This window comes from Vanacampus margaritifer, chromosome 3 (assembly GCF_051991255.1).
Source record: "Vanacampus margaritifer isolate UIUO_Vmar chromosome 3, RoL_Vmar_1.0, whole genome shotgun sequence".
NCBI lineage: Eukaryota > Metazoa > Chordata > Actinopteri > Syngnathiformes > Syngnathidae > Vanacampus > Vanacampus margaritifer.
In genome coordinates this window covers 21,617,828-21,644,810 of record NC_135434.1, presented here as the reverse complement: position 1 = coordinate 21,644,810, position 26,983 = coordinate 21,617,828, and the positions used below count along the sequence as shown (strand labels likewise).

The following is a 26,983-nucleotide window of genomic DNA, read 5'->3' as shown; positions in this document are numbered from 1 at the left end:
TAGGTTTTGACGAAATATCGCTAGAACAAAATGGAAGCACAATTCACAAATTGAAGGCACAATAAAGAGAATTTAACATCACACACTTGGGGCCCTTTCACACACGCACAGCAAACTTAAACTTTAGGTGAAGGATATTTTACATTCACTCTTGAAAATATAAGTGTGATATCTCTATGATGTCTAATAATTTGCCATTCCCAAATTACATGGTCTCGCCCCTTTACGGCTATATCATTGACCACTATATCATTGTGGAGTGTTTCTGTATTTTTGGTCATTCAATAATTTTTAAGTCAGAGGTCCCCCATGAGTGCCTAAGTTCCAATTTTCATTCTAATGCAACCCAAAAGTGTTGGTGATGCGAGGGCTCTGTGAAGGCTAGTTAAGTTTTCACACCAAATTAATTCATTCCCTGTAATACTCGTAGTTCGGCACCCAAAGATTCATCTATTCACTTCTACTTATTATTTTTTCAATATTTGGATGAGCCAAAGCCAAGACCTCTTTTTCATGGAAAATGCATGATGCAAGTTTATCAGTTGGGTTTACAATAATAATAATAATAATAATACTACAATGCATTTTAATGGACATCAATTGTACACGGATTTGTGCTATTCATGAGCCGGCCCGGTCCCTATTCTCCACAAACAGCGAGGGTCCACTTTATAGTTTAAAGTTGTAATCTCACCATTCACCACTAGATGGCAAACATCTCTGGTTAGGAAGTGTGTGGTCATAATTGGCCAAAGTACCTATTTTACATATGACAAATCTCACTGCACGTCACCACACAAAAATACTGCGATAATAATAATTTGATCTCCATAATGGATTTATTCACATACTTATTCTGTTGAATGAATGGCCACAAGTGGATAAACAGGTTTATTAAGCCTTTTGCTATCTAATGAAATATCATGTATCGTGTATCAATACATCATATCACACAAATAATTCATATATTTTTGGGAAAATTAAATGGATTTCCCATGGGACCCCTGACAATCCCAGTTTGGGAATGACTCCTAAAATGGACAATGCTTGTTGCGCTGCGGCACAGTCATAAGGAACAGAAATGGTCCTCTAAGATCCCAAACTGTTACCATAAAGTTGTTAACATAAAATTACCCCAAAGTTATGGGGGATTTATGTGGAATGAACTCTTTTACTATACCAGCCACGTTAAAATGCATCTTTGACGTCAATGGCAGTAAATGTCTGGACAAATTCATTAACTGATCGAAATACCTTGCCAATAAATTGTATCTCTGCCATCTTGGTTTTCATAGCCTTTAAAACTAAAACTGAAGCTGTTTAAGGTAGATGTGGTCAAACGCTGGACCACAATGTGGTTTTGTGACTGTACTGGTTTTTATTAAACAACAAGCAAAACGAAAATTAAGGGGAAGACTATTCCAAACACAAATGTGAAAAATAGAGTTTTATTGACATAATAAAAAGATTCAAGACTTTTGAGTTCAGGGACAATTGCCCGAGTAAAAAAAAGGAACAGGGTAGTTGTGTTTGAATTACAAACCAACAATGTAAAAATATTTGAAGGCCTGTATGTACATTTTCATGGTTGTAGCTCCAACTATGTGCTGCATGTGTGAAAAGGCAACTCGTGTCAAAACCTGGACAAAGTCTTTTGGAGGATGAACCTTTTTTGATGGACATCTTAAGATAAAGATGAATTCATTCATTCCTGCAATGAACACTCATAGCCGCAATGGGGAAACGGCCCTGTCATTCCTTATGGTCATGCACAGAACTGTAATGCATTCTGACATGCGAGCAATGCTGCAGGCCCGAATCCAACACATGCAGGCTTCCCACAGCCATTCAGACACATATCTTGGCGTCATATCACACATACTGTCATAAGCTCGTGATTTCCCGATAACACTTGCAAGCCTGAGTGCATGTCACTGTCACACACAAACACTGATATCTTTCACCAATGGTGGCATGATATGGAGGTGGCAATAAATGGTTTGGAAATAGCGCTCCACATCAATACAGACCTAGTAGATATGCAGGCTGATAGCCGTTAGGCAACAGTCATCCCCAACTCTAACAAAAACAGAGGGATGACACAGCTAGAATGAGAAAGAGCTGGGAAATAAACAAAAGGAACAACAAAGGGGGGACAAAAGAGAAAAAGGCAGAAGTTAAATCGGATTTTAACTGCAACAACACAATGCATTTTCAAACATATGTTTTACACACATAAGCGCTTTTTTATTTGCCAAAATGAATTCAATTAAATGAGTACAGCTCAACAGATTTTCTTGTGTTTTCTTCCAGAATCAATATTTCTACGGCAGATTGAGCTACAAAATACTCGAGTACCCTGTGCTTTGTGCACTGCATAGGATCACTGTTCCAACAACTTTGCAAACATGGAATTGTTAAAAAATATCTAAATTAAGGATGTTCAATGCCACTTTTGTCAGACTGATACCAGTACGTGTAGTCAACTCGAGTAGTCACCGATACCGATACTTAGTACCAATACCACTCACTATTGATAAATAAAATTGACCAAAAAGCAATGACAGATAATGTTAAAGAAAGACTTATACCCCAATATAACATTTTCCTTAAAATTGCATAAGATTAATGGCAGTTTATTATTATCTTTTTTTCCCATTTGTTCATAAAATCAGGGATGTGATTTGACCAAAGTGAAATTATCTGAAAATTTAGCCGGGGGTCTGGGGGGCGCTGGCACCCAGCTAGGTCCAGGGCAGTGCAAGCCCCCCGGAGCTCATGGGTTTTCTGTGTTTTTAAGTACTTTCAATGCACTCACATGACAAAGAAATAGACAAAACAACAGCATAAATTTTCAATGTATATTGAACTATCCCATATAAAATGGCAGTTTTAGTCAACTCAAAATCAGTCACATTCAAAAACATTGGACTGCCTTTGCTTTTAAAAACTATCACTGAGAATATCATCATATCTAACTAATGTGATTACTAAGTTAACACATAAATAATGTTGAAGAGTTCAAATTTCATGAACAAATAATTGTATCATGACCAAATGAAAAGTAACTCATATTAGAGCATACCACAAATGTCTTTGTTATAGCAGAAGATGTTATCTGTCGGAGTCATGTGCATACACAATGAACTACTAAAAAAAAAAAAAAAAAAAATAATGGATTTTTTTTTTTGGGGGGGGAGATAAAAAAAAAGCGGAATTCCGTGAATTAGCGGAAAAATCACATCCCTGTAAAATATATATTTTGTATAGAACACACACACACACACTGACACGTAATTAATCAAATAAATAAATAAACAAACAAATTAAAAAAATAATTCTTAATGGCCATCTGTCAGACATCCGCCTTATGTTCCTGATCGTGAAACGGCCACAAGAGAGCGGTCGATAAGGGTATGGGTCGCAAGTACAGGTACGGGTAATAAAGATAAGAAATAAGATAAAATAAAGAAATAAGGCTGGTTATTGGCCCGATACCGACACCTGGTATCGGTACTCGACCACCCCTAATTTTGATGTTTATTTTATGTGCGAGAATATGAATTGAGCGGACTGCTTATCCTTTATGGAAAGCGGGAGGAAGCCGGAGTTCCCCCCCAAAAAACATAAGCACAGGGAGAACATCCCAATTTACAATCTCAGAACTGTAAGGCAAATGCGCTAACCACTCGTCCACCGTGTGGCGGTTTGGTTAAATAAGTGTAATTCAGGATGCACTTTAATATGAAAGCAACTGCAATCGACACAAATTTGAGGATATTCAAAGCCAAAGATTTAGTCATTGCATTTTCAAACAGGCATATTTTTTTTTATGGGTGGATGTGAGAGGTGCCTATGTGTATGCGTTTGTATGCATAAATAGGATTCATTTTTCAGGATAAGTCATGGGAAGGAAAAAAGTCAATTTCTCTTTAAAGTTAAAAATCCTTCTTTGATGTTTGTTGCTCACGTCTACGTCTGCTTCTTTTTTTTTTTTTTTTTTTTTTTTTACTTATCTGGTGTCTCTTTCTTCACCCTTCCTCCAAAGCAAATCCTGACGAGAGAAAAAACTGTGCATATTCAGGTGCTTGAATTACGGTTGGTTTATAACTTTGCTCTAATTAGTAATGGTTACCTACCAGTAATAAAATACCACGTCCAATGTTGATTGCAAATACTTGACGAACTGTGGTACTGTACTTTGTACCGTGACAAGTAGAAGGCGGCCAATTTAGGCACTGCATGCTATATATACAGCTTCATAAATAGAATATTATAGCAGACATGTCAGCATGTCAGTTACGCCTCACAGCTTATCATTAAACAGCAACATATTGAGCATACTTAAATAGCCCGGAATGCATAAGGACGAGCGTTTGATGATTTCCAATGTGCTTCTGTAACACCACATGTTTGTTTTTTTTAGCAGATGTTCAAAAATGGCCAAGAAATAAGAACACAACAAATGTCTGCACAGTTAACCCTTTCCTAAACTATACTCATCCTCTTTAGATTGAACTTAAAGTAGAAGAAACAGAAGGCATGCATATCATTTGTGGACAGTTTGTGTGTAGTCTAATCAAAGGAAAAAAGAAACAGATTATTTCCACTACAAAGAGAAATGGTTGAGTTGAAAGTGGTCTCAAGGCATAAATACTGTACATTTAATTAGTATGGAATACAGTGGAGTTTCTGCACCTCTATATTTTTACTTAAGGATAAATCACTTCTATAAAATAATTAAAACACACTCACCGCTACAGTTACAAGTGATTTGCAAATGAGGCAGCAGTCAGAGGGAAACTTTCCATTACAATAATTCATACTCTAGTCATAGAAAATACATCTTGAGAAGATTCTCTGTCATCTCAGCTTTCCAATCTAGCAGAAATTTTAGAAGTACAATTCTTGTTTTCAGGTCTTCTTTTTCATGTAACAGTATTTTACAAATGAATAGCTAAATTTATTCATCAAAATTAAGGCTCTGTGGGATTTGATGAAACCCATGTGAATCTATCATTGCCATGGGAATTCATATTTTTCTCATACAGTATTGTTCTAAAAAAAAAAACACATTATTTGGATGATGTCAACATTTCTGGTTCATGATTGGATCTTAACTAACCAATCACAATCGCAAGTTGATTTGCATGATGTTCATGTTTAAAATGTTGCATATAAGCGTAGTAAGTTTACCACACGTTACAACCATATTATCCTGACGTCCACTATAACAACTAAAAAAAACTAGGTAACCCCAAAAAAGAAAATTCCATGTTGTTCTTATGTGGGGAAAAAAGGCAAAATCAGCAACAACAAAAAAAGAAAGAAATTGTTACAACACATTAACATTGTTTTTTTAAACGCTTTTATGCTTTAATCAATTCCACACCGCTCAACAATGCAATAACAGGGAAAACAAAAGAATATTTAATATAAGGTCAAATTCATTGCTGCTGTTGTTTTGTTTTTTGTTTTTTCCTGATTTGTAATTTCTACATTTAAAAAACATTTGGTATTACCTTTATTTTAATTTTATTTTTTTCAAAGCAAACCAAACAAATGTATGTAAGAGACTAAGAAACAGACAACATTAAAGCAATCATTTTCACTTTTTTGTTGTTGTTATTTTGTTGCATTTGAGAAGAAAGGAGCTCGATCATGGAATCAATCACGCTGAACATTGTCAAAGTTAAAGCGGTCATTTATCATCATGCTCATCAATAGTGGAAGCAACATTAAATAAGTTTCCCAAAGTTGAATAATATACTGTAGCCAAGAAATACTGCTCTATTCATGCTCCAAGTGCAGCATTGCATTGCAATGTAGGAGGTGTCATCATGAAAAGTTAACATGCATGCCAAATGCTTATTTTCCATGCCGAAATGGAAACATCCATGGCATGTATCTGGGATACCACAGCAAATACGTTATGCATGATTGACACTTTCAGTGACAAACATTCATTTTGTATGTATCTTTAACAAGATATATTCAGTCACCGTTTTGTTGTTGAATATCAATCTGGGGAGCAAACTATTTATTTATTTTTAATTGATGTTAAAGCTGCTCCTTGTAACAATTTGCCCAAAAATATCTTTACAACAGCCTTTTTATTTGACCATTTATGACTGAAACATCTTCTAATTAGTAGATTAACACCTTAGCTGTTCACATTGGGTACTCCTGCAAGCCTAGGGCCAAAAGCTTTCATACTGGATTCGAGTTTGAATTTCCCCGCCCTCTGTCATGTTATATCATGTGCGCATTGTGTACGTAAAGATGTGAGTGTGCAGTTTCATTTTTCTACCATAGGTGGCAGTAGCAATTCAAAATTCAATATTCAGCATTCAGCAGCTTTAAATTAGCGAACATTCCGCTGATGTCAGGCCAAAACCTTGTACCTCCAAAATCGTCACATTTCAGGAGACCCCAAAATTGGCATGTTTGTGCAACCATTAACTTTGCCTCATCAAAGAGAGCAAGTTATCGTCAACACTTTAGATTGGTCAATTATTTGTAAAAAATAAATAAATAAATAAATAAATAAATAATAATAATAATAATAACACCAATATATGTGGACTGACCAAGGGTATAGATAAAAAAAAAAAAAGAAAGAAATATTTTTTCCCCAAATTGTGAATTATGACTTTTCGGCCTGACTCCAGCGATTTTAAATGTTTTTATCCCTCCAAATAAAACGCGCTACATTTACTCCATTATATATTGCCATGTAACTTTTGGGGAAAATTGTACTTGCCAGAGTAGTTTTGATTCTGGATACTTTAGAAGAAGAAAATAAATTTTACTCCTTTACATTGAGGTGCATTCCATTTGCTACTTTTATTTTCATTTCTCAATTTATTTATTTATTAACTTACCGGTATGTATGTATGTATGTATGTATGTATGTATTTATTTGTATATTTATTTATTGTGCAATCTATTTTGGGGGGAGCGGGTGTCAGCGAGACTTCCTGCTATGGCGCTGTTCTCCAATCAAACGTAACCACTAGTGATGTTTGACTCCATTTTACCGATCAAACAGAGCCAGGCAGCCAAATGACTACACACACTTTGTAGCTTGTCAAAGTGACTAATTTCTGTGATGAGGTGGAGGTCACACCAGTATGTGACGAATAAGTTTAAAGAAGAAAAATCTATAAGAGGTATCTAAAATCATCACTCCAAAGTTTGTTTTATCAGAACATGCCCCAAATCAACCTTATTTTTTAAAAGGTACACTCACTACTTTGTTTAGAAGTGTTAAGCAAACCAGAAAAAAGTTCTTATAAATAAGTGGTAGGTAGCTTTTGTTATTTTGGTTTAAAAGTATGTTCATTTGTTTAAATAACTCAATATTTGCAAAATTGATATTCAATACACAAAAATACACTTTTATTTTCTCCTCTTAAAGTCCACAAACAATGGATGATGACGATTCTAGGGGCCCTTGGCTGACAGTTGTATTTGTAGAGGGGCCGAAGTAAAACTATTCCGCAATGTTACAAATTTTAGATTCTAATTATTCAACTAAGTTAGTTGTGCCCTGCTGCATTTGGCTTGAATTGTATTGGAAAAACAAAATAGCGTACATCACACTGGTGTCTCTTAAACCTCAAATGCTTCTTGTTTAACAATTCACACATTCACATTCTCACAATGACAATTCAGGCTTTTGTGTTAAATACAGTTGATGCAACACTTTGTAACAGTTGTTCAAAAAGGTGCAATCGCTTATCAATGAGATTGACATGTCTGTCATGCTGCGGTAGCATAATATACTCTCTTTGAAGAGCCTCTACTTTTCACTACAAAAAGGGTCGAATTACAAAAGTGCTTCAAAATCACTGAGCCTAGTGATTTTAAATGTGAATTATTACTCTTTAGCCAAACACAATTTACTTGATGTTGTTTACAAACTTAATAAATCACGTATTAATTTTCATCATTATAATTGTGACTCATGATTGGCATAAATCCATCCATTCATCCATTATCTAAATCGTTTATCCTCACCAGTTTATAATTGTAGAAAACGTATCCTTAATACACAGTTTGGTGTCAATTTATTCAATAATGAAAACAACAACATTCTTTGCATACAAATTGCAATTACAAAGAGTCTTTTAATAAATCTGACTTAAGTCTGAGTTGTTTGACAGTTGGGGCACATTGAAAAGCTTATTATAAATAAATAGAACCACAACATGCTTCAACTGATATTTACCACATTGTAATTGTATGAAATATTCAAATGAAACCATATTTCTTGGAGGGATAAAACAAACGTATTGAAACAAGCAGCTAACTAGCAAAGTGACTCAATCCCCAGAGGAAACGCAAGTGTTGGATGTTTAAACCAAAACCAGTGTCAGGAAATATAATTGCTGCAATGATGAGCTGAACAAAGTGATTAACGGAGGCTGGAGGTGTGAAGGGAGAGGCGGTAGTACCTTTGATGTTGGCGAGTGCCGTCACACCACAAGTAGAACAAGGAAAGGCGAGGCTCTGATAGATTGGACTTGATTGTTCCTTCTCTCGGGGGAGATCTGTGACTAAAATAAAATGACATTGGAATTAAGTATGCAGCCAATTTGCTGACTCCACATTTTAAAGAAATAGCTCTTATACGATTGCAGAGACACATGCACTCACAATTGGTTCATCCCAGCACAGTTTACTCATCGGCTACGAAATAACACACAAACTACTCTATAAAAAATAAAGCATTTGCAATGGGAATAATGCACATTTTTCATTCATTTGTAAATGTGAATCGCCAAATATTTATATGATTTTTTTTACAGTTTGTATTGTTTCTAATAACTTGTTTCATGTAGCAAGATATTGTAGCTAAAAGTCATTGTAAAGACCACATTTTTTTATGATGAGCACTTCTAAGGGATCCTTTCCAACTGCAGAAGTTTTTAGGTTTTAAGGTGTTCTATTTTCCCAGGAGAAAGTAAAATTGTTGTAGAGCAACATATTATGTGACCATTATTAGACACATTAACGAGGAAGTCAACCCAAAAATGTTCTTTATAATAATATGTTGTATGCGCCCCCACTAGTCTAAACACAGCATTCTGTTTAATATGAGTTAAGCACCAAAATTCACCCGTTTTTCTCCATCTAAAGGGGCGTCCATTTTGTCACTTGCTGTCGACTGAAAATCACAGTTGCTCGGGGCTCAGAAAACGACCAATCATGGCTCAGTTTCAGAAAACAGGTGAGCCGTGATTGGCCGTTACCTGAACTACGGCGATGACATTTTCAGTCAGCAGCCAACAAGTGACAAAATGGCCGCCCCGTGAAATGAATGGTCACATCAATCCGACTTGACTCACTTGAGTGAAAATATACTGTTGTCGAGTATCATCTTCTCAAAACATTTCACTCAATAATCTGTATCCGAAATTGTTGATATTTGACAAAGTGACGGCAATCAGCTTTCTGCTTAAACATGTTGTTTTGTTCATTGTTTGTTACCGATACAAAATGAATGGTGAGATGTGGTCTATATAAAGTATGGGAGTTCAAAAGTTCTACAGTGAAACAACCCTTCTTTGAGTACTAGTGGTAGTTATAAAAAAAGAAACCAGCTTTGCTGTTATAGCAAGTTTTCTCTCCCATGTGGAATTTCAATTTGTTGCAGCAGATACGTTTTGCTGACAAAATACAAACACGAAAAAAAATTTCGACTGACAAATCTTCCCTGAAGCAATCCATCGTAATACATACAAATATGCAATATGTGTATTTTTCACTTCTCCTCTTCAATAAATGATTCTTAATAATGAGGCAACACTTGCTTCAACAAATTGATGTGCAGCCTGACCTTTGGTTTCACACTGCAGTGTGTGAGAATTATAAACATCACAGGGACTGGGAGAGAAAACGACCTATGACATTACAAGAGCATAAATGAATTGTGATGCTTCACACCATGGGAAAAATGATTCTGACATACACACCACTGGCTCAGCTGCCTTTGATGACTCCTAACAAGGCTGACAACCCAAACACGGGATCAACTGCAACCTTGAATGATGATTGCATCATTTGCATCTATCTATCTATCTATCTATCTATCTATCTATCTATCTATCTATCTATCTATCTACAAAATATGTTTGTAGATGTCTGCGTTTTAACACTAACTTCTGCCATTATACCGTTATCCAATGAAATTAGTGAGAACATCCCAGGAGAGGCCAGGCAAGGCCAAGCCATGACATTTTCCTCTATGTTTATGACCTGCATCCTTTACTCTGGAGGTTGTTGCTGATGTACTTGCTGATGTTGTCATAGGGTCTGTCTTTACTGCTCTCATAGTTTCAGTCAACAACAGTTGTTGTTTTCCTTGGTATAACGATTCACCTGAATGTTACTTAGTGGTTATTTCTTCTTCAGGACAGTCCAAATTGTTGTATGTTGACGATGTCCAATGTGTGCAATGGATCTGATTGATTTTACATATTTTCTCAGCTACACAATTTTTTTTCACCCATAGTGATCTCTCTGCTTTTTGATGTTAGTTACACCTTAGTCTCCATAATCAAAAATCAAAGATGACATATGTTCCAATACTACGGTTCACAAGAAAATTTGGTGGATTCAAAATGGCTTCTATCGCTTATGTTCATGCTGCATTCGTTGGCATGAGATCAGAATTCTCTTCTACAGGTTGAGTGTACATCAAGAACAAATCAACTCTGAGCACATTGAATCTTGGGCAGAAACATCAAAAGGGAAACATTTCTCTCTTTGCTCCAGTACAAGCCTTGGCCTTGCCCCTGAATGGACAACTCAGCGTGATTTATGGACATTTCATTGTACGCCGTTAACATGATGCGATGCTCTTGAAAGTGACTCCCTTATACACTTTAGCAAGTGAATAACTTTAACACACTGGAGGTCAATAAACTGGAAAGACAAGTGACATGACAGTAATGCATATTATTCTCAACAAAGCATTTCCTCGGGTGAATGACAACAATAAATATGATTTGGCGGATCAAGGATGAGAATATCCACTCAATTTATTTCCAGACAAGATAATCTGATCACAACAATGGCCGGTTGTGGTCAACATATAATAACAGAATTCTGAAGCAATATTTGTTCATATATCTGCATGCAATGCATCACAAGCCGAGCAGACAATTAAATATTCTGTCATGTACTTGTTCCCCTTGAACCCACATTGTTTGGAGAATGCTCCGGAGTAATTCTGTGATTAATAATAAATGGTGAGTGGGTGTTATCTAGCCTGCTGGATCAGGGAGTGGAGAGTGGACTGCAAAATATGTCTGAATCTTCACAATCACATTTCCTGTGCTGAAGTAAACCTTTGTCTAAAAAATATATGTGAGGTGTATGTCAGGCAGAAAATGACATGATGTGCGTGTCGCTCTTGTAAAGCTGCTTTTGTCTTTTCAACATTTTATGTTTAGGGCTGACTGATATTTCTATCGATGGCGCTTTTTTCCCCCCCTCACACGGAACAACCCCATGCAGTACTGTCATAAAACTGAATTTCAGGCAATTATTTCAGGCAGTTTGAAGCACTCCGCGTTCCCTGCAAAGCCCCAGACAGCTCTATATTGCCAGGTAATGGCTGAGCTGAAAGCGGAGCGAGGAAAAGCACTATTGCATATGTTGTACAGCGTGTGTCTGGAGAGAGCAGCAGCTAATTGCTTCTTCCAAAAGAACATTAGAGACCATCATCATTAGTCCACACAAACAGACGGGCTTGTGTGATAAGTGGGAAGAAAAAGGCTTTGGAATTGTGTAGTCATTCTAGACAGCTGATATTGGGAGAGTATTTCCTGCATTGAAAAAAATACTCTACTACATCACGACCAGAGGTGGGTAGTAATGAGTTACATTTACTCTGTTACGTTTACTTGAGTAACATTTTGAAAAGAATGCACTTCTAAGAGTATTTATATATATATATATATATATTATAATTATTATTATTTTTCTGGAGAGCCCAGTATTGTTCATTCGGTAATTTTATCGATTTGACATGCCATCATCATTGCTCTCTCTCTTTTATATATATATATATAAATATATATATATTTTTTTATTTTATTTAGTTTTATTTTGTACCTGGGTGAGCATGTGTATGTGCATGTGCGTGTGTGCATGCGTGTGAGTGTGCTTCTAAGAGTATTTTTACCACACAATACTTTTTACTTTGACTTGAGTAGATGTGTGAAGAAGTAACGCTACTTACTCCGCTATATTGGGCTTAGATTTACCGTATTTTCACGCAAGCGCTCCGCTTGACTGACTGTGTGGGAGCATTTCCGCGGACACCAGTGATGTGACGTTCACGAACGAATCGAGTCTTTTGAACGGCTCTTCAATGTGACGATAGAAACCGAGTCTTTATAGAGAGCCGTTCAGCCCCCTAATCCCCCCTTTCTCCCGCGCTCCACCGTTCGTTTTTGGAGGGAGTGTCATCTTCACATATTAGTGTCAATCATACAATTAACTTGTAAGTGGGTTGTTAAGCTCTAAAACAAGCGAAAAATAAAATAAGAGGACACTCCTAATTGTGCATGCCTGCTTTAGCACCATGGCAGAAGTTAGAACACAACAAGCTCAAAAAGCTATTTAATTATTTTTTATTTTATGATTTGAAGACGCCAGCTTTTGCACATAATTGTATGGGGTTTTTTTCTATCTGATGACATTGTTTTTTAAATAAGACTTCATGTTCAAGCAGTTACTCAGTATCCTTTTCAGCGAAAACTTTTTTACTTGTACTTGAGTGATTGATGAATTTTTGGCTATTCTACCCACCTCTGATCTCGACTCACCACCACTCATGAGATGTTGCTAAAACAATGAAAATAAATAAATCATAATAATTAGGAACTTTCAGGAGCCACATTGAACCTAATGATATAAATGTGTACAGCAGTTGTTGGAGGCACTGAACTGCATCCGTTTCCTATATGCACATTCATCAAACCCTTCTTTATTGAAAAATAAAACATGTTTAGTTTTTTTTATCAAAACATAGGTATAGGGTTTACTGGTGCATAAATTGACAGGGAGAGTAGTCCTTTCATTAAATCTGTCTCTCTTCAACTTGAATTCAGAAAGCATTTTATCCTTGTATTTCCCATCTCAATGCAGCTTAAGGAAGTGTACCTGTAGTTTTGCTAGATAGCTAGATGTGCTGGACTAGAGTTGCTCAACTTGGCATTTAAAATCATAAAAGTTGAAGTACCACTGATTGTCACACCCACCTAAGTGGGGCCAAATTCGTTCTTTTTATTCCATTTGGTGATCTAACCCCCCCAATTCCAACCTTTAATGCAAGCAGGGCGGCAATGGATCCCATTTTTATAGTCTTTGGTATGGCCCAGCCACAGATTGAACCCTCACCCTCCCAGTCTCAAGACGGACGATCTACCACTAGACCACTACTAAACTGGTCAAATCATGCAGTTAGGACGCTGACTCCCATGACTCAGATCAACTCTATATTTATAGAGCACTTTAAAACAACCACTACTGTTTTCTTAAGATGAAACCCAGTGGCAGCAAATAATGACAGAGGCCCCAGAATTCAACCTTGTGGAACACCATAAGTTCATTCATTTGTTTATTTTTTCATTTATTTCAGGCAACAACTAACAGTTGAACACAGGAGCAACAACTGTAGTTTCATACTATGAACAGAAAAAAATGAGAGAAAAAGAGGAAAATAATATGATTTTGCCCGAAAGGGAGTGTGGAGAAGAAAACTTAATAAACCATCACAACAACCACAAGTCGACTATTGAGCACACCAAATTCCCTGCAGCACAGACAGGTCAAGCAATGTAGCGTGATCACTTGCAGCCAATGATGGCCAAGCGGGGCATATCATCACCAATCATTTGTGTCAGGTGTGTCTTGACCTCCGCCAAACACCTGTGAACTCACCGAACCCCTGGTTTTCAATGGGCTCTTTGCACAGCTCGATTACTTCCTGAACTCAATACCACTCCTTCATTTCATGTCTTTCATGATTGGACAAACTGATTAATCCAGGAGTGCCTGACCTCAGTAACCACGACCACAATGCGAGATTTGTGGATTTGAAAGAACCCTGCTGTCGAGTATTTTTTATAAAATGTACACAGACCAGTCACAACATTCTGTCCACTTGCCACAATCAGAGAGATTGTTACATTTATGTAAATTATGTTAAGTTGTTAAATTTTTCATGGCAAAACATTTTTCACAACTGATTAAAAAGATACATTTTAACACATCTTGAGATCTCATGCATATTTTAATACATACCAAATGAAGGTATTTATTATAATAGTCAACTGACAGATGGCCATCAGCTTGAGCTAAGTTTAGAAAGAGTCGCTAACTTATGTAACACATATAATATCAGCTTTTGGTGTATGTGCGTGCGCACATAAACCCTCGTACAAAAACTCAACTCTCTATTTAATTTCTCATTAATGAAAGTTTTGGAGAATTTTAATTCACTGCATCTCTGTTCTCCAACATAAGGTAGCAACATCTGCTACCAGAGACAATATCCGTCTATCTTGTTTAGTTTGCAATCATTTTGCCTTCTTCTCACATGCATCTCTGCCTCTGCCTATCAGCAGGTCGCAGGTGCTGGTGCACTGGTAGGTGCAGAGATGTTAATAGGGGCACATGCACTGTGTGAAGTCTTTTAGCACCTGAACCTTTTCAGTTTGAGTGCACTCGCCTCACCTCTGATGCAGAGTTACAGTTGTATCAGGAACAAAATGTCAGAACAGGAGTGCACAACATGAACCTATAAACTATTTTTTGATGGGTTATTTGGATGGTGTCTTTCATGGATTTTTCTTAGCCTTACAGCTACGAGCAGCAGTGCAAGCTATTACAGCAAAAGAAGACACAAAGGGGGGCACTTGAAGCAAGAGCCGTCCACTTTTTGGCCTGCCTTTGATGGGCTCCTTGGCTCCTTTTATCACATGTTTATACTAGGGTGGTCAAAATTTGTGCATTAATTTTGAGTTAATTTAAAATTCCTTTAACGCCACAAATTTTTTAAATGCACGATTAATGATTGCCCCTTACATGGAAAGCCTATATTGGGGGTCAAAATTTTGCAGCAATAAATTTAATACTAATGTTTTTATTTGTGGAGACTGGGGTCAAGTGGTATTTTACCATTTTAAAAATGTGCAGAATTTCACAAGTTAGTTACTTCATGTTAAATTTGAGATTGCTCTTATATGAAAAGAAAGAGTGCACTGAGCTGTCACCAACGTCTTACAAATGCAATAATGCCATATAGTTGCAGAAATAGACCTCAACACAAATCAATATCACACTGGATTTCGAGAGGTGCGTCAACCAGAGTGAAACAGACCGCTGAATACTGTGAAAACATACCAAAGCAACTTCTACAGCATCTGACTAAATTCCCTTTTTTTTCCTGCACAACTTTTATCCCAACTCAGGGAGTCGTACCCAGGAGGCATCTGTGTGCAGTCGTATGAATTGAGGTTGAATGATTGGAATTCAGCATTTTTCTGATAATGAGGAAGCCATTAGAGACAACTATGAAATGTATTTTCTTCATATGATCTTTGAAACGAAATATAACAAGGTTATTGTTTAGCATTGTTTTATTTATTTCTGTTTTTTTTACTGCATGCTGTGTGGTGGGGGGGTTTTCTGATAAATGTATTACATTTGGTCTCCTGATGATGTTTTTATTTTTTATATCAAAGGGAATACATATTTATATGCTTTCAGAACAAGCATTATAGACATACAGGTGGGGCAACAACATCTATACCTGCAAAAAGATCTACTTAAATTATTAAATATTAAAAAACTCATGGTTAAAGACTGAAAATGACATAATATGATAAATGCAGCTTTGACACAAGTTTGTATGCATTTATGTTTTCTTTTCTTGAAGCAGTAATATGCAGCAATTTACATCAGCTATATCATGGAATGAGAGGAACAGTCTCTCTGTCATTGCCATGGCGACCCCAGACTAGCTATTTTAGTGGCCTATAATATTTGTGGACCAGCCTGAGCAGCTCCCATGTGTTAGCGCACAAGTGTTTATGCTGACAATGTTGTTCAGCAGCGTTGTGTGTAATGACAATACATTTGTTGTGGACTTAAATTAATTGTAAATAATTGTATGTTTCCAGACAGGGAATTTTAACTCATTCACTGCCATTAACGGCTATCGACATCAAAAATTTATTTATATTAGTTTAACATGTTTTTATACTTTTGTTAACAAGAGTATAGAACCTAGAAAAAAAAATTACATTATTACAAAATTTGTGATTAATCGTGAGTTAATTAGTGAAGTCATGCGATTAATTACGAAAAATCGCCTGACTCCCCTAATTTTAATAGTCTCTAATAGGCTTTTTTTTTTTAAGTAATTGTAATTATTTAAAACATTTTTAAAGAAAAGATTATTAAAACTCAGGCGATTAAATTTTTTAATAATAATTAATCGCATGACTTCACTGTCACGGTCCGGCCACAGAGCGGAGTTGAGTCTGTCGGCGTGTGAAGTAGAGGACCCAAAATGCAGGGAGGCAGGAGAACCACGGCAGGAGTGCGGCTTAGACTGTTATGCTTTATTTTACAAAACACACTAACCAAGGAAGTGGTTAGCATAAAATAACAAAGGAACTGAAAAGGTACAAAATCAAAATGACAGACAGAACTCCGGGGGTGACCGTGACAAGCGGCAATGATCCCACAAGGAACTGATCCCCACCCGGGAATTAAATACACCCACACAAATTTGGGTAACTAATCACAGCTGGGGTCAGGCACAAGTGGCTGAGGGCCCGGATTGGTCAGCCTGCGGAAGGGCAGGAATCCACTCAGGACCAATCGGGATCCTCAACCAAAGCCAGATCTTCCCAGACATGACATTCACTAGTTAAGAAATTTTATATCTGTTCTAAATGTACAATACATTTTTTTCCTAGGTTTTCATACTCTTGTTAACAAAAGTGGGGGAAAAATGCTAAACTAATATAAATAGTTCAAATGAATTTTTGACGTCTATAGCCGTCAATGGCAGTGAATGAGTTAATAATAACTTCACTACAGGAGCTTGTAAATTGCACATTACAACTGACAAAACTGTCTAATTCTGTCAATAATTAAATTTGTATTACTAATGTCAATAATCATTACTTTTGTATGATCTCGTTGTTTTTGCTTCCTGCCTGAGATGTTTGTTTACTGAGGTGGGAGGTGGAGGCAGATGAGAAAGGGAAATACAGAGGAAAGTAACCACTTTGTCATTTTTATTATGTCGATATTCTCTCAGACCGCCATTCGAACAGTGGCAGCTAGAAGGAAGGGTGAGGAAAGAGATCAGAGCTGATGGAAAAGTAACACACACCGCCTCTGAGCCATCACTTGCCAAGAATGAGAGCATCAATCCATCACCTCTTCACTGAAGTCCTGCCACCCTGGCTGCTTGAAAAAGACCAAAAACCTGGCATCTACTTCTCTTTGACATTGAGAGTGTGTGTATGTGTGTGTCATAAGTGTGACCTAGATTTAGCTGTACCTGAACGTCCCTTCTGTCAATCAAAAGTGAAAATGTTTGGAGTTTTTTTTCTTAAATCATGAGCATGATGGATTATTTCTGGAGACCCATTTATGAAGTCTCCACAAGTTTAAGAGGCAAAGTTCTAATTACGCATATAACCTTCAGCGAAGAAGATCAACCTCAAAGGAACCACGGTAAAATCCCGCCTTCCCCTGACTTGTCTTGTGATCAATGTGAACTTTTTGTCTTAGCTCAATCCGGAGCAGTATTTACAGTAACTGAACACAACACTGTTAATTTAGCAGTGAGAGGTTGCTCAATTTAACTCTCTCAATACATATGACGTATCAATACGAGAAAAGTGTCATAGTCGCCGCATACACATGACATATCAATACGTCATAAGCTTTTTCTTTCATGCAAAAGTGTTCAGGAGGGTCTGACTCAAGGATTAGTCTTTTTTAAAAGAAATGGCCAGCAGGTGGCAGAAAATGTAAGATCAGCCAGTATCACGCTAGGATCTTGTTGTAGAAGAAGAGAAGCAGGAAGTGTAGCTTGGGACTGGGAATGTAAAAAATAAAAAAATGTTTGTGGCTATTATGTGGTTATGGTATTTTGTATTACACTAAAGGAATCCTCTTTTGTAATGTTCTGTCTATAATTTGCAGTTTTGTATCAGATAAAACAGTGACAATTAATAAAACATATTTGACGTTAAAAAGAAGTCAATAGACTAAGAAAGAAATGCAGCAATTGTCTTGACAGCAGAGCTCACTGAAATTGATGGGAAATACCTGCATTCGTACTGATGAAATTCCTCCCAAATTTTACAGCTGCCAACTATGAACACACTGACAAGCCAATAATATTGTCAGAAAAACATGTATCTGTCAGGGAACAGGGGAGATCAAAAACATCACAACAGTTTTGGCAAAAGAAAAAAATCTAATAGAACAGATTGAACCATGTGAGAGGGAGGAGGAAGCTTTCTGACACAGTTCTGTCTTTACGTCCAAAGACAATAGATGCGAAAACCGTGCTGTGGTTGGCAAGATTCTGTATCGTGTTAACACAACCAACACCAAAATTACAAAAATAAAAAACCATCAAATCAAGGTACTGGAGCCATTATGCCTCATCTATTGAGCAAGGTCCTTTAAATTTCTGCAAAGGCTGTAATATTCTACACATTAACGACTTAATTAAATTGTGTTTCTGTTTTCCCTTTCTCTCTGGCATTGAGCAGAGATTGAGGTGAGCAGAAGGATTGCGGTGGAGGTGATAGATGTGAGAGCAGAAAGTCATTTGGACTTGGTACGATCTTGTCTTCCCTCTCAACACGACACCAGAAACTGGCAGGAAGAAGCAGTTTACAATGTGGTGCTAGTTTGCAGTGTCATAATCTTTGTCGCTCAATGGGGCTTAAATAACTCTCAATCATTTTGAAAAAAAGACTAAATGAGATTTTAAGAGCATGTTTTGCCCACTAAATATCACAACAAAGAATCATTCAATCTTTATTTTTAGCTATCATCTGTTAAAATTTACAGTACTTGACTGCCATCTCCCGTCACTTCCCGTCATTGACAACGCCCACTTTTCGCCAAGTGCACAATGACGTGAAGCCTTGAATAAATAGAGGGCTGAAGCACGTTTATGTCCGTCGATCAGGACGGTCTCTCTCATTCCGTGTATTTTTGGAAGGCTTCCAGTCATAAAGCATTCGCCGAATATGCGGAAGCACTGAAAAAAAATTGGACGTCGTCAACGACAGGAGACGGAAGTGCCCTCTGTTAACTTCATCTGCTGTGATTGACTGCTGACCTCTCCAGATGTGTATCCTGCCTCTCACCCCAAAATTAACCGGGATAGGCTCCGGCTCAATTACATCTTGAATGTGGACAAGCAATATAGAACATGGATAGATTGGATGATTTGATCTGGATCTTATGTTTAGTGTTGGTACTAAAGCCTAATTAGTGATTCCATGTATTCCTCAAGGTTACAGATTTTTAAAGAATTCACACAGATTTTAGGGCGTTAGATTTATGTCACAAAAGCATAATCTGTGCATACAGAATGTGTTTTGTGTGTACAAAATGTGTTTTGTACCTGACAGAGCAGGACTGAAGCAGGTTTCCGTCCGTCAATCCAGGTCAGTACAGAGAGTCCTTCTCAGCCCGTGTATTTTTTCGAGCGTTCGCGCCATAACACTCACGAAAATGTGTAAGCACTCGCCGAAAGGTGGGCATTCGTCAAAGACGGGACATAAGATTTAATTTGCACTACAGCAACACTATTGAGAGTACAATAATCTAAGGCCACACTAGTAGACAACCAAAGCTCATTTTTAGCTAGCTGGTGTGGTTTATGTCGAGCCTAGTTTGCTTCAACCTCCGGGTAGTCAGTGCATAGATGACAAGAGCAATTTCTCCATCCAGCCCAGCCAAGATTTTTCACGTCTCGGTGGTTCAATTATCGGAAAAACTTCCACATCTGATGAGGCGCAAAATGTGATTTGCAACCGCTTATTTCGAGGCTTTTCATGTATCACGTTGTTACTATCGTCAGAGGAAAGTCCAATATTGACCCATAGTGGAGCACAGCTGTGCTGGAAAACAATCTCTTCTTGTAACTTACAAGTTTTATGACCCAAGCACAAGCCAGTCTGCCCGTTGAATTGATTTGTTTGTACCTAAAAGACACTAAGGGAGCGCTATATTGATGATCTGGTCACAGTTTCACTGCAGCATGCTTTTTCAAGCACTTAAAAAAGACTAAATATTGGTTTGTTACTGAATATATGTACTGTAGGTGTGGTGGTGCATGTGGAAACCTGATAAAAAACACAAACATTGCAATCAGTTATAGAATCATAATGCTAATATAATCATAATCATCAATATCATCAATATCATAATAATAAAGAGCTGGATAGAGTACATAACATTTTTAAACTTATCACTAACTTAACTCTTTGACTGCCAAAAACGTTAAATAACGTTTAGTAAAATCCTACGGAGGAGTGCCAAAGACGTTAAAAGACGTTCACTTTGTTTTTTGGGTTTTTTTTGGAAACGGGTGGAGGAAAGCCTTGGCCAGCTGTGCTGAAAGTATCAAGCAGATCTAGTTAGTATAATGCCTAATTTTGGGCACTAGATGGCAGCGATGACTCTCTTTGGACAAGATTGGGTAGGCGTCAGTAGAAGACGTGAGGCGGAGCTAGAGTGTTGAGGGGAGAATGACTGAGGAAGCGAAAATGGCGACCGGTTGCAAGCAGCTCACGCTTGAGCATTTTTTTCAAAGACGAAAACATCGACCAATGCTAAAGAGCACATTGATGACGACGATGATGATGATGATGGTGACTCCGAGGTTGACGCCGAAGTTGGAAGCGTTGACGCGGCGGCTATGATCACGTCGTAAAGCCTCACCGGCTAGCGATGCTAACGCCGGATAACGCGGAGCACAACCGAGCACTTCTGCTCACGATGCCACCATGAATGGAGTGGATACGATGGATCAGAACATCTCTTTTACCAGCCGGTTTAAGAACAGAAGGACATGAGGAAGCCAGATGTAACACCACCGTAACGTCACCGTATAATGATCCTGAGAGTAGACTTGATGGCAACATGGCCAAACACACACTGCAGTATATACTTGCTATTCCCCGGGAAAAAAAAGCGAGCAAGAAAGTGTAGCGTCTGCACGCGAAGGGGAAATCGCAGTGAAACTAATCTGTTGTGCAAATCCTGCTGCGTCCCCTTGCACGCAGGGGAGTGTTACAAAAAGAAAAACTGTATTTGAAACATCCACACAATTGTAAATAGTACCACGGTTGCACACATTTGTAAATAGTTTGCCAAATTGTTTTGCCAAATTGTTACACTGTTGAATGTAAATAAACGTATTTTGCTATCAAAAAACACTTTTTCCTTGTTGGTGGTAGTGTTTTACAGAAGTAAAGCACTGTTTAGGTGTTTGTGACATCATTCATGGGAAAAAAAAGGTGTCAAATTCACTTGAGTGCATGAAATAATATCGTTTCACAAAAAGCTTGATTTCTCCGTATTTTGTTTCAAAACAGAGCATTTGGGTGAAACTAACCATTTTCTATTGTTGATTACTGAAAACCGGAATAAGGAAGAAACAAACTTTTTTTCTGATGAAAGATGAGAGTCCAATCTTTCATTTGGTAGTATGTGTGTTTCCATAGTCCAAACACAACATTTTCTGTGGACCTTGAAAGATCAGTCAAAATGATTAAATCGGCTGGCACCCACAGCATCCCTTTTCTGAAAACGTCTGGCAGTCAAAGAGTTAAAGACAATAATTATTTCCAAGGGCTCATATTCTCCCATCCTTATGCAAGCTTATGGCTATGATGACTCTCAAGTCTTTGTGCATCTTGATTTTAAGTACTGCTTCATCTCACTGGTTGTATGTTTATATCACCCTATAGAAGCAGCATCATGGGCAATTAGGCCCAAGCTTTCAGTGCTCTCTGAACGAACAAAACTGCATGGCACCTTTTGATACACTGCAGTTCCACATCATCCATCTTGAAATTCAGCTTCCTTTTAGAAATCACTACTTTCATATATTCCTCTAACAAATTTGAGTGTTTTAAAATCATGAAATATTTGGCAATAGCAAAGAATTGCTTAGTTCTTAATCTGTTTAAGTTGAGTGAGTATGCATGGAGAGCCTATTCATTTGTGACAGGTGAAGATAATTGACTTCAATAATTGAGACGATAGGCACCTCTTTTTGTTGAGGGACCTTCAAACATGCATCCACTCATAAGCAGAGTGTTGTGATTAAATTATTTTAAATGGATTTATTCCATACAGAATAAAAAGCATCAAAGTGTGCAGCCTTTACAAATTTAAAGTTTGCTTTACCTTTTTCACCTTATAGTTCTGGACTTAAAATTGATGTGGTTTGGGCGTGGGGGGTTCAGGTGTATAAATAATGCAGATGAAAAAGGGGACATTTCAAGATTGGTTAGTCATTTACTAATTTCTCCAAAACAAATTTATTAAATTGAAAAGGCTACTACTACTATAATTATCCTGATCAAAAAAATACATAAAGAGAGTTTTTGAGTGAACAATAGTACCACAATCATTTTAAATTACAGTCACAAGTCTCAGGAAATTTCCATGTTCCATATTTTCCAGAAAGGATTCCACTATCAATAAATCGCATCTCTTTGATATGGCCGCCTTCATTCACAATTTAGCCTTTTTCGAGTTGGCTGTGTCAGACTGTCAGAGCGGCCTGGATGGAAGAATTCTCGTAAATAAAAAGAACGCATGTACAGGCACTTAAAAAAGGATGTGGGAAAATCGGGCCCATGGTAATGTGCTTTCTAAATACAGTAATAATATTTGGGGTGAGGTTTCAGACATCATTTTGTTTTTGTCATTTTAAAGATGTCGATAAATTTGCACACATTTTTTATTGTCACATAATTTAATAGATATTATAAATTGTGGGATTTCAGAATAAAATGTTCCAGTTACACCACTGCTTAATTGATTAAATCTATGACACAAAGATTAAAGCAGGAAAAGCTGGAGGATGCCCAGCAGTCTACGCCCCTTTAATTAAAAAAGGACATACATGGTCATTTCTTCCTTAAATGTAATAACTTTTAAACTTATAAGACAGGAAGCAGAATTATTTAACAGTAATTATTTTCGGCAGAATTTGCACACAGATCTTCATTTTACGGGAATCATAGAAACTTGGCAGACATTGTTTTGTAAAAAAAAGATGAAATGATGAAAAGAACGCAAACCTACATAGGGCTTCACCAGCGACCTGAACAGGAAAGAATTGCTCCGTCTTGTTCTGCCGAATGTGGAAGTCAACCTTATCCCTTTTTTAACATTATATCATTATGAATTAAAAATCACATTAAAAGGTTAAGCTTATCATGTTGTAATGTGAAACTGTAGCACCAATTATTTCTTTAGATTTCTGCCATAAAGCAAACAAATAACAGAAAAAGCCTACAAGCCTTCTTAAATAACTGCTGTCCAAGTTAAAGCGTTAACTCGTTGATTTGTCACACAAAAAATTATCGCATTAATCTTGTATTAACGCAGATTAATTGCACTATTCATTTTGACCACATATTATCCTTTATCTTGACAGATGGTTAGTTAAAGGTAGCACAGGTGGTGTTAGAACAATAAATATAACTACATGCATTAAAGTAAAGCATTTAATAAATGTTTGCGTGTGACATTCAGAATATTTGTTTATGTCAAACTACTGGGGTCATATTTTTTCCATTTTAAATTATGCAAGTAATAAACTGATTAGGAAAAAGAGGAGGATGAGCGTGTGCATTGTGCAGTGGATCAAAAAATGTTGAAGACATCCTCATAGCATTAAATGTTGAAAAGTTAAAGTATAACAGGTGCTCTTCAAATTTGGCGGGTAAAAAATGTTGATAAAAAGCCTTTTTGGTTTAGTGATTAATTGTGATTAATCGAAATTGTAAAATGTGATTAATCTAATTTAAAAAATTAATCTTTTGACAGCTGTACTTTAAATGGATGTATGCTGACTCATAGGTTTGAATGTGGTTGATTAATTTTGAACACATATCCAATTATTGGCCAATCACATTGAATGTTTTTACCTCCCTTTATTGAAAATATTTTTATTTTTTATTTTAATAAACAATGGATTTTTTGGGGGGTGTTTAATGATTTATAAAAATTATAAAAATCTGGTGTGTAGACTTTTTGTATGCACTGTAGAGACACATAGTTATTCGTGAGTCACATTTAGTCTGGATGCAAAGTGAGTGAATATTTCCTAGATTTCAATAGCACCAGAAAAAAAAATATTAGGTTCTTCACTAATCAAGAGACTAATCAAAACTCCTTTTAAGAACCCCCCCCCCCCCCCAAAAAAAAAAGCGAATAGCGACCTACCCAAATTCTCAAACAGCACCCAACGTTGTAGGGTCTGCCTCGGCCGGTTGGGTAAGACAGAGTAAAAGAAGAGAGAAGCGTATAATAATAAGACTTGTAAGACTTTCTATATCTGTAATGTCATTAGCTGGATTCCTGTGTGTTTGCAAGCAGATCATCCGGCACCTGCAGGAACACAAAGCGATGGCGGAGGAGGAAATGAGCCAAGAAATAAGTGGCATTGATTGAACGGGTTCATGTCCACCCTAATCCATAAACAAGGCTGACCTGTCACTCATTAGTGGACGTTCTATCTTGACCACAATACACAATGCTGGCTCACATCCCAGCAAAGCCTGTGAGAAATGCTCTATAGCGAAGATCTAATCACTCATAACTGACAGAATCTGGAGGCTATTTGCCACAACGGGATTAGGAAAGCAATTTTTCAATGCAGTGTTTTACAAGAAAGCAAATTACACACATGAGGCACAGAACCAGATTAGTAAATAAACTCTTTGAGGAGAAACAAGACTAGCGGAGCAAAGATAACGTCTATCAAGATTAAGTATCTATTAAATCACAATAAAATGAATCACAAGCTTGATGAATGATAAAGTAGAACTGATGTAGAAATATTTTTGAAATGCCTGTCATCTTTGATCGGATCCCAGCACTTTTATGCATTCATAAAAAACGGAATACATACTAGAATACAGAAATAGAGTTCTCTCATGGTGATAAGGTTTTTTTCCACCTCACAGGAAGGAGGTTTTGTGCCTACAGTAGTCTGTTTTTTCTTATTAACAGTTCACACAGTGTAGATAGATGAGAGAAGGACCATACAATAAGTTTGCTTAAAAGCGGAAGTCAACCTTAAACATTTCTTGATAATATGTTATATGCGACTTCACAAGTCTAAACATGACATTCTGATTAATATTACATTTGCGTAATGGAAGTTATGAAGCAAAATCCAGCCATTAGTCTCCATCTCAGGGGACGACCATTTTGCCACTTGCTGTCGACTGAAGATGACATCACAGTTGCTCAGGGCTCAGGCAACGACCGATCACAGCTCACCTGTTTTCTGAAGCTGAGCTATGATTGGTTGTTACCTGAGACAACTATGATGTCATCTTCAGTCGACAGCTGAGATGGATAAAAATGGCTGGATTTTGTTGCTTAACTCATATTCCACTAACGCAATATCAACCATAATACCTTATTTAGAGCAGTGGGGATGCAAAGGGAAAAAAAGGGAGGTTTTAAACAGACGCGGTGAGCTGCAAGTACTGGGGAGGTCGCTACGATACCTAAAACACAAAAATAATAATAGTACTAAAATTAGGTCACCTATACATCCTCACACTATCCCCAAAGTCAGTAATGGAAACATTATTGCAGTGCAACCATTTTGAATGAGCTATATTCTAGACATATATAAACAAGCACATCGCTCCGGTAGATTAAAATTATAATAGGAGGATAAGATGAAGGAAGAGCAAGTCTTTAACAGAAGCTTCTCTTGGCTGTCCCTTCTTCCGTTTTACATCCAGGAGCCAAAAAGTTTCACCAAAACAAATCACAAATGAGGCTTGTGTAGGGGAAAGTGTGCTTGTTCCCTTCAATAGGACGTCTCATTATAATCCTTTTGATCAAAGCGCTGACAGACAACTCTGCGAGACACTTCACAGGCAATGTGAATCCCAAGTGTGAGTTGATCCAAACAAAGAACTTTTAATTTGTGTTAAGATAACAGGGGGCAGAGAATGCGATGTTACACTTTTCCGTCACTTTCATACCATCAGTCATTCGTGATTGAATCAGCAATTCTTCAAGCGAAATCAATGTGTCCAACACCTTGGTGGGGTCCTCCCATGAGCACAGTGAACTGTGTTGCACGGCCCAAGCCTGTCCAATTCCCCATTTTAATGTGCAGTCTGGTTCACGCTGCTGCATTTGTGTGAGCGCTCGAAGGTGAGGTGAGTTCAAGTAGTATACTGCAGGCCCCAGGAAGCCCCCCAGGATGACTGCTATGACTTTATGCATCGTAATAATCCCCAAACAATTTGGCTCCTTGTGTCAAAATGATATATTAAATCAATTACATCTGAACGAGACTTACTTCCACAATCAACACTGTATTGCAACGAGGAATCAATGTGTTTTGCTTCTCATTTGAGTGTACTCTATTGCAGTGGTTCCCAACTACCGGGCCGCGGACCGGTACGGGCCGCATAGTTGAAAGAATAAAAAACTCACTGTACTTACGGTTAATTGAATAGCTGAGGCTTAAAAATACATTATTTTGAAAAGTGACCAGATTCTCTCTGTCACGACTGACTCTTGACACATGTCAAGATGCTAATTATCTCAGTCGCGTAGCACTGATCCTAACTCCACAAGTTAACAAAATGAGTAAAAAACAGACATATTTGGAAAGTTTCTTTGCAACGGAGAA

General features: G+C 37.3%; 1 protein-coding gene across 7 annotated transcripts in view; it reads right to left on the bottom strand.

Moving 5' to 3' along the window:
* The window catches only part of arvcfb (ARVCF delta catenin family member b), a 201,064-nt gene that overhangs the window by 115,563 nt on the left and 58,518 nt on the right, over positions 1-26,983 (bottom strand). For 3 of the 7 annotated variants that reach the window (XM_077560509.1, XM_077560507.1, XM_077560508.1), the window contains 2 exons: positions 8,460-8,561; positions 2,031-2,121 (listed from right to left, as the gene is read on the bottom strand). The gene's annotated coding sequence lies outside the window, so the exon portion shown is untranslated. Of the gene's footprint in view, positions 1-2,030; positions 2,122-8,459; positions 8,562-26,983 lie in introns of those variants that run through there. The other 4 variants (XM_077560510.1, XM_077560516.1, XM_077560518.1 and 1 more) reach the window with 4 other exon arrangements.